Genomic DNA, 10,000 nt, shown 5'->3' on the forward strand with positions numbered 1-10,000 from the left:
ATGCTGTCACTGGAGAGATATATAACATCGCTGATAGTCCACTTGCATTGCTAACATTACAGCCTAACCCGAATGACAAATGATACATTGTGATTGATTATGAAATACAATTTTATCAAGCGAAGAAGTTCAAAGTCGAATTCCAGCGAAAAATTTTCCAGAAGGTTCCGTCGTGTTCAAGAGTTCTGCGATTATTCACTCGATATCAAGTCTGGCATCCACAGCGCTGCCAGTGAACCTTAGATGGCCGAAGGGTGTGTGGAGTGGTGCTAGGTGGGGGGGGAGGACCAGGAGTTATCAAGCCCTCTCCGTCTTTGTCTACTGTACACCGTCAAGCAGCAGGCAACCTGTTATGCTAATCATTACATCTGTCTTCTTGATAACATGATAACCCACTTCATGTAACTTTCGGCGCCAGATATGTATGGAAACTTTGAATTATGTGATGATATCGTGGAAATACTTAGGTTTGCAATCAATTGCCGTTTATCACTGCACTGCGGAACGCAATAGCAGCAGGAGTGACTTCTTATAGTAGACGCGATGCCCAGCTCCTCCAGGTGCATTGACATTTCCGCCTTTTTGTCACGGGAACTTTTCGCACTTTATTATTCTACGACAAGCAAAGAAACGAGTTTAACATAGAAATGAGTTTAAAATGCCAAAACAGAACATGGTTCTGATGCGTGCCATGCTGAAATAAACTTTTTAAGACAAGTTTCGAATATTCCATATGTAAGTCGACTAACCTCCCAACATACTAGTACTTGTGCCTCAACTTTCGTGACGTCACTTAAGAGGCGGAGCTTACTGTTACACTAGGCACATGGATTCACTACAGCAACCAATAGTAATAAGTATCGGTCTAAATAAGTAAAGAATTTTTTTGAAATCCCGCATTGGCATTATCAACAACTTATTTAAAGCCCAGTTTGCACTAAATCAATATTTACTTTTAACGTATAGAAGAGAGTTTGTAAGAGCGGGGCCGGAGAACTGTCATCTTTGGCCCGGGGGTACAAGCGTCAGCCAATAGGCGGGAAGTTCATGACGTGCCGACCCCAGGGGATACGGCAACCCGGATGCCAACCCTTATACCTCTGGGCGGAATAGCGGCACTGATCAGCCTCGTAGAAGTGTACTAAGTATAATGTATTTAAATAAATCGACGGGGAGATTAAGAAGAACAATGAAGATACGCAAGACCGTTCCGCGCCTTCTGGTTCCAGGCGCTGCGGGAAGTGTACACCAGTTGCGGTTGGAAGTCTGACTTTCTGTACCTATCCTGAGGTGTTCATACCTCGAGGTCCTGCAAAAGAATCCCCGAAGAACCACTGCTGTAGCAGAGCGAGGAAGGAGGAGGGGGTGGGAGGCGGTGAGGGGTTGCCAGACGTCATCGAGCAGTAGGACTAGCGGCGGGGGGCGGCAAGGCACAGTACACTCGCCGGGACGCGGTCTCGCATCGCCATTCCAACTCCAACCATCAAACGGAGAGGACCACCGACCTCCTTCGTCCCCACCGACAGACAAGGTGGGTCTTAGCATTTGTTGGTTCTAAGTTCCCACCAAGTCCAATCCACGACACACGAGTGATAACCGGCACCGTATCTCTGCCGATTTCTTCGACAGAGCTAAAACAAGTGAGAAGTGGCTCGACAAAAGTGCAAAAGTGATTCCTAGATAGCAAAAAAGATGCATTTATCATCACTACAAATTATTACGGGTATCTGGCAAGTAAGAAACGATCAAGTAGGCTAAGTGGTGCGCGACTGCGTGGGTGGCGTGACATGAGCCTGGCCCGTCGCGCCGATAATCACACGGCAAAATATAGTATCAGGTCTCCTTTGCAATCGTCTAATGTGTAGCAAATTGAGCTTGCCTGTATTTTTGCCAAGTTTGGTTAGAGAAAACCTAGTTCAGGATCCAAAGATGTAGATGGACTGAAATAAAATTAAGTTTATATCAGTAAAAAGATATGATTATAAAAAGAAATGCAATGTGCCGATTGTGCGTGTGAAGAGGATTACTTAAAAAAAAACGAAAAACCGAGATGAAAATTCAGTATGTACAGAAATACCAATTAGCGAGTTTCTGATTGGTCTGAGCAAGGTCACTGACGACTTCCGTGCATCTCCCAAGCTGCAATGATGCTATGTTGCTTAGTTTCTTTTTCTGTCTTGTTGGCGTAAAGATTGCATTTGCTTACTAGCCATTTAGATAATATTTTGATAAGATTAATAACACGCTTCCAATGTAAGGTAATCACTATAATTTGGCGACTTCAACGCACCTCCATAAACTAATCCATTAAATCTGTCATTATTTCCATGGTTTTAGAAATTTTATTACGAACACATACATTCATAAAAGGGATAAACTTTAAAACTGCACATTTATGAAGACCCGGCAAGCAACACCACTCAATAGCCTACTTTATGACGTAAAACCACGAGTGACCGCGATCTCACTACGGGCGTCGGGGATGTGTGGCGCCTCCCTTGGTACCTACAGACACTGCGGTTGAAGCCTGGCAAAAATAATTGTTAAGGCTCTTTTTAGAGTTTTCAACCTGTCTTTACTAGTTTGTAAGTTCCTTTTTTTATATATGTACGGTCCATATTTACTATATTTATTTACCATTGTTTATTCGAAAATAAGTTGAATCTTGTTTATCGTAATCAATTGCAAATGCAGTTTGCTTACAATTAGAATTGATGATGGTTGAGTCTTACGCTTTGATCTACAAGTGTAAGAAAAGAAAAAAAACTTCCTATCCATGATGAAATGTAAGATTCAAGGCCTCGTTAATCATGCATATTATTTAATCATCTTTATTTAGAATCGTCTACATTCTTTAAGAAGCTAATTGACTTGAATCCAGAGAATTAATACATTTATAAACGGTTGCATCATAAAACAAAAGACAAACAAATGAATCGTAGAGGAAAAGAAGAAAGAAGCCGAAAAGCATGATAATGATCGAAGAAAAATGTGGCCACGACGCTCGTCAGTTCACCTCCAAGTTCTTGGTCAGGGTTCAGGTGCGTGCGCGTGCATAGGTGGCGGGGTACACTCGCCACTTTTTCATTATCAGGTCATCCCAGTAATAGTATGGATGTTACTTCGTCATTTGATATTCGATGTTTAATGGATATGTGTGTGTGTGTGTGTGTGTGTGTGTGTGTGTGTGTGTGTGTGTGTGTGTGAGAGAGAGAGAGAGAGTGTGTGTGTGTGTGTATGTGTGTGTGTGTGTGTGTGTGTGTGTGTTTGTGTGTGTGTGAGAGTCAGACGACTATTATTTATATATTTATCTAAACAGTGACTTTTCCTTTTATAAGTATCTATCTCTACTTATGTATATATATATATATATATATATATATATATATATATATATATATATATATATATATATATATATATATATATATATGCGTGTATGTGTACACTTTATTTGTACACATTTTATTGCACATTGTATGCCTATACAACAAAGACACGCGCACACGCATAAGCAGTCACGCACACATACACACACACACACACACACACACACACACACACACACATGTACACAATTTCGTATTTGCGTTTGAAGACATGATTTTTATTCAGCTAAATAACGCCCATCTCCACGCATTTCCTTTTCAAATAACACAAAATTACCACCTTAAGTGTCAAGGAGGATCAAATCTCGCGTTTCCTATACATCTCCTGCTATTCTTATACGAATTTCAGTCACATGTTCTTTTTACTCCTATTCTCAGTGTCTATTTATTGTTCATGAAGATTTTACTTCTACACTGTACCTATTCCGTATATATATATATATATATATATATATATATATATATATATATATATATATATATATATAGAGAGAGAGAGAGAGAGAGAGAGAGAGAGAGAGAGAGAGAGAGAGAGAGAGAGAGAGATGTATATAAATTAGTAAAATCACGCGGATATATCGTATATGGCTACCTTATTGGATTTTTTTTCCGTTATTTTTTCTCCTAAGTTACGGAAGGCGGTGGTAGACCCGACCTTGATCTTGGCCGCCCCCCGAATCCACTTCCATCACCAGTCTTCCATCCTTCTTCTGTTCTTACATCTCTCTCTCTCTCTCTCTCTCTCTCTCTCTCTCTCTCTCTCTCTCTCTCTCTCTCTCTCTCTCTCCTTCTCTGTTTGTTTTTTTCACATTCTTAATGATCGTCGTATCTGACTCGAAGAATTACTATTTATTTATTGCCTCGTACTGTTGCTGGGTTTTTTATTCTCTCTTCGTGCACACGTTACGTGTTTGTAATTATGTACATCTGAGTGTCATTTTCCATCTCTGTAATTTTGCACCGCCATGTCCTTCACAAATATTTACTAAAACTTTATTTGCTTCTCATTCTTTCAGTATCTTTGTTCTGTTCCCTTTTAGATTTTTTTTCTCGCTTTCAGATATTTTTCCTTAGTAACGAATCTCTAGTAAACTTTAGTGTAGCACATTCATCTCAGGCAGGTAGTTTGATCCAGTACACGAAGGTATCCTTGTAGCCTTCAGACAGAGCGGAATGCCTTACTGGCAACATCACGCACTTATTATACTGGAGTGGTACAAGCCTGATGCCTTAGGCTAAGCTCTTTTAAGTACCATCGTTGCTAAAATCTTTACTAAAATCATCTTCACCTTGATTATACATATGTGTATGTTTATATAAACACACACACACACACACACACACACACACACACACACACACATACACACACACATACACACACACATACACACACACACACACACACACATACACACACACACACACACACACACACACACACACACACACACACAAACACACGTAGACGTATATATATATACACACAATTAGGTAGATAGATATGTATGTTTAACTTGTTTGCATATTCAATGGAAAATCGCAAATACGCCATAGTTTTCTTTTTACTTTACAAATCTTTAGAGCAACAAAAGAAAATTCTACTGACATCGTTCTAAATTTTGCATCCTACTGGTTAAATCCGCTTTTTGCAGCCTTGGAAAAGAAGGACACATTTTGTATATGAAAAAATGAGTGAAACTGTCATTTGCATTCCGATTTATTATTGAGAGGTCGGACTGAGATCGTGACGAAGCTATAACCACGCAAAACTGCTATTTTTAACTCGTATTCTAATTCTCATTTCGTTTTCAACAATATGTTTTAATAAGACAATGAAATTGGAAGACAGTTAATCCATTTTATGCAGATTATAATTTTGTGAGAAAACCACGCGACCTCATCCCCTTTATAAAAATGCTTTCCGGGTATATCTTTATGGTGTCACTTTACATTCTAAATATTCCCTTGTCGACTTTTTTTTTTTGAAGGCCATCCCGCTAAAGAGACCATGTGCGTTCCTCTTAATATATTTTTTGTTTTTGTCGTTGATCCTGCGTCAGCCTCCACAAAAGAGCCGCGTAATGAATCGAAGTTTAACGCCAGGTTGAAGACGGCTCCGGTAACCATGGCTGGCCGAGACCTTGGGAAAGCCGTGCCCTTTGTGAACCACGCGCTCATCCTCTGCCCAGTCTCGCACATCCTTTTGTTAACATGGTTTTTTCCCCTGCCTTTTTGTCTCCGAAATATGTGTTAAGTAACCAGCTTTGCGGTCAGCTAAACCAATTTATCTGTGAAATGTATTTACACTTATATATACTTCGATTCATTATATATGCCATGTAACCTAGGCCATGAAATTTCTTACTCACAAATTTGTATAGAACCGTGTAAAGTCTATTTGAAATATACTGCATAAATACAACGAAAATTAGATTGGACCACAGCTTTCATTAATATTTAGATACACGCTGCTTTAAGAAAAACATCACTTAGTCAACTCTATTTATATCACTTAATTGAGGTATAGATTAAACCCACCGCTTCCGGAGAGGATTCCCTCAACAGACACCTGTTGTTATGTACTCTTCAGAATTATATTGCAACTGACGCCGTAAACTTGTGGAGCATCACTAACGGTGATCAGAGTGCATGTGTATGTGTGTGTATATATGTATATGTATATATATATATATATATATATATATATATATATATATATATATATATGGATATATAAATATGTGTGTGTGTGTGTGTGTGTGTGTGTGTGTGTGTGTGTGTGTGTGTGTGTGTGTGTGTGTGTGTGTGTGTGTGTGTGTGTGTGCGTGTGCATGTGTGTTTGTATGTGTGTGTGTGCATTTAGATAGATGTATATTCATGTATTTACACACACACACACACACACACACACACACACACACATATATATATATAGATAGATAGACAGAGGATTACACACATGTCATAGAGATAGAGATAGATGGATAGATAGATAGATAGAGAGAGAGAGAGATTACTTCTAATAATTCCCATCTAAGATGGGGCAGTCCACAAATAAGCGAACACTATTTTTATTAGACTATTGCTTAACGATTTTTCACTTTTGTATTTTCTCTCGGTAACCTCGCGTTGTCCGTACGAAACAGATATAATCTTGAATATGACTTCTGGCTTCTGAAGAATAATTAAAGCATCATAACGTTATAAACACATATCGTTAAGCCTAAAACACGAAAGAAATAAAGTTCACGTGGATCTACACATCATCCGGGAGCAATATAACTTTATATTACTTCCCTCCTCTTTTTTTTATAAATCGGATTTCGTTTGTTGTTTTTTATTTACTTCGTCATCTGTGAGTCATCCCTGTTGTCGTGAGCCTGGCGATTCTATTTATGCAAAAGAAACGACGAATCATAACTGTTTTTTTTTATCTGCTAAGTCAAGATTCAATAGTCGGCCGTAGTAACAACTCCTTCATACAAAGTTGTGAAGAGGTTCAAGGTCGCGCGAGCATCCGGTTATCCTGTCTGAGTCGTGGTCAGAGCGCCATCGACTGAAGCTCCACCGACTCCTCTGAGGTACTAAGGAAACGCCGGCTATTCTGGTGTACTGAAGAGGTTTCCCGGCGGTGAGAAAATATGCAGGGTAAAGAGGGAAAGGGTATAATGTGCACAGGGAAACAGGTAAAGGTTTTAAGAGGGTTTATAGTTATTACCTGGATATAATCAAGGTAACCATGGGAGGGGAGGGGGTTACGTGAAAGGAGCGAAGATCTGGGCACATGTGACGAGACAAGCGTTTATGTTCCAGGTGCTAAAAGAGAAGAAAACTATTTAACTTTAAGAAGTGTTGTAGACAATACACAAAAAATATCAGTATATCTAAGCATCCATTTATTTATATATACGAACACACACACACACACGCGCGCGCTCCTTCCGACACACAAACACTCTACAAGGATAGATGGATCGGCAAAGAACGTAGGCCTTACCTGGAAAAGGTCAAAGGGGTAATAGCACAGCAAAAGCGCATTCACAACAAAACGTACGGCAGGAAAGATGGGTTATGGAAAAATAATCGTGAGAAAAAACACTTACAGATCGAAGGTCGTGGATATGAGGGTTAAGTAATGGCTTCCTGCAGGCCCGAGGAGTGGCTTGGGGAAGGGAGGAGGAATGTTATAGTATTTGCGTAATTGTCCAAATCACTGATACTGTTTGAGCAATTTCTGAGCGTTGAAGAGAGCTTACTGCAGATGAAAGGAACAAAGGAACATTCTAATATTTTTCTTTCTCTTTCTTTGCCTCTCTCCCTCCCTCTCTCTCTATCTATCTATCTACAATACAATTGATATGTGTGTGTTTGTGTGTGTGTTTGTGTGTATGTGTGTGTGTGTGTGTGTGTGTGTGCGCGTGTGTGTGTGTGTGTGTGTACAGATATGCGTGTCTATGTACACACACACACACACACACACACACACACACACACACACACACACACACACACACACACACACACACACACACACACACATACACACAAACACACACATATCCATGCATATATATATATATATATATATATATATATATATATATATATATATACATATATGCATAAATATATACATACACATATATATATACATATACATATATATGTGTGTGTATAGACACTCACGCCACATTTACTCCCCACTTCACTCTTTTAAAGTCAGTTTAAGACCCACCGCCCCGGGTGGCAGAACCTTCGCTCTGGCCTCTTTTACAAAAGGGTATGCTTGGGTTTTAGAGATGCCACAAAAGTCCCCATTGTGTTCATCCCTGTGTGTTCTTTACCCTCGTATTTGTGGTAAGACACAGTTCCAGTCCTGTACACAGAGGATTTTCCATTTCTTGGGAGGCGGGAATGGTCATTATGAGAACTTTCACTCTGGTCATCTTTGAGTCTTTGTGTGACAGGATAATGAATTTCCCTTTCAGTTTTAATCAAAAGGTACTTTTCCCTTCGATTTTTCTCTGTGATGCCCTCTACTCGGGGAAAAGAGATAATATTACTATTGGAGACGAAATGATATCGATTCAGCTAGCATTCAATTTAAGATGAGGTAATATAAGAATACAGAGACGTTTGTTGTTAGAATGACAGTAAATTACCGAATTCCATGTGCATGATATATGAGACAGGAGTATATGAGAGATATATCATTTTTCTTTCTTTCTCCTCTCTCTCTCTCTCTCTCTCTCTCTCTCTCTCTCTCTCTCTCTATATATATATATATATATATATATATATATATATATATATATATATATATATATCACTCTCTAAGGAATATTTATATTTTTTTCTTTTTTTCTTTCTCATAATTTTAATTAGCTAATACGTTTAATAAAGAAATTAGGGTTACTTTAATTGCATGAAAAGGAAATCTCCAATAAAATGTTGATACAATGTTGCAAGTGAAATTATTGTAGGTGTTTACACGATGCCGGATACAATTAAGAAGGGTGCATCAACACCATTCTTGACCTTGGCTTTGATAAGGTGAGAGAGAAATTAACACTACCTGTTAAATGAAGTTCATGACATCATAGTAGAGGTAACTATTGAGTATTGTTTTCTTCTCTTTCATTTTACCGGCGATCGTAATCATAATCGTATTTTGCGGTAGTTTTGTAGCATTGTGTGTGTGTGTGTGTGTGTGTGCATGAATGTATGCATATATATATATATATATATATATATATATATATATATATATATATATATATATATATATATATATATATATATATATATATATATGTATGTATTAACTACGGTTGCTATTCAATACAGAGTAACATAAAAACATAGAAATTACTTTTCGTAATTTCTACATATCCTACAATAATTCACAAGCAGTAACCAACAGTAGCGCCTCCCATGCATTACTTCCCCTAAGGTAATGACACAACCGGTGTGCGCCGTCTGTACCTCAAGTTCAACCAACCATCATCCCCAAAGATTAATGTGTTTCAGGAGCATCTTCATCTTTTGGGTCCGTTCATTCTTCAGCTTAGTGTAATGGATCATATCAATAATTACACAAACCTGGCGTTCGTGCATGCGAAGTTCAGTCTTATATCCAAACATAGATCTAGTTATTAAATTCACGTATTCATCCCACCCTGACTCGGGACTGAGAAAATCATACTATAGACATACTATAATTCAAGTCTAGAGTCTGCTATCGTCTTCTCCTCTGGAGGTGAGATGGGTGAAGGACTTAGGCGGGGGACATCCTTCACTACCTCTGTGCCTCCTACGCGTTCTGCTCCACCAGCGGAATACAAAACGTGAAGAATTCAAGGCCATGATGAAGAATGTTAATGACCCAAAGATGAGGCACGTCAACCCGGGATGTGTCGGATGGGGTGCAATTACCAGGCGTTATTCATCAAAACCATACACGATTACTACCGTGCTTGTTTACCCGCTCTGCCGGCATCTGTCAATGAGAATTAAGCCTTATTTCAACTGAGAGTAATTTTTTGTTGGTTTGTGTGTTTAACTTTAAGATCTGCTTATCTTTAATCAGTGCATTAACATTTCTCTTG

At 38.8% G+C, this 10,000-nt stretch overlaps 1 protein-coding gene across 11 annotated transcripts in view; it reads left to right on the plus strand.

The window, feature by feature from the left end:
* Window positions 1–1,451: 1,451 nt before the first annotated feature.
* LOC119582774 (mucin-5AC-like) overlaps window positions 1,452–10,000 on the plus strand; it is a 73,916-nt gene continuing 65,367 nt past the window's right edge. For all 11 annotated transcript variants that reach the window (XM_037931202.1, XM_037931207.1, XM_037931206.1 and 8 more), the window contains exon 1: window positions 1,452–1,531. The gene's annotated coding sequence lies outside the window, so the exon portion shown is untranslated. The remainder of the gene's footprint in view (window positions 1,532–10,000) is intronic.

The sequence above is a fragment of the Penaeus monodon genome, chromosome 16 (assembly GCF_015228065.2).
Source record: "Penaeus monodon isolate SGIC_2016 chromosome 16, NSTDA_Pmon_1, whole genome shotgun sequence".
NCBI lineage: Eukaryota > Metazoa > Arthropoda > Malacostraca > Decapoda > Penaeidae > Penaeus > Penaeus monodon.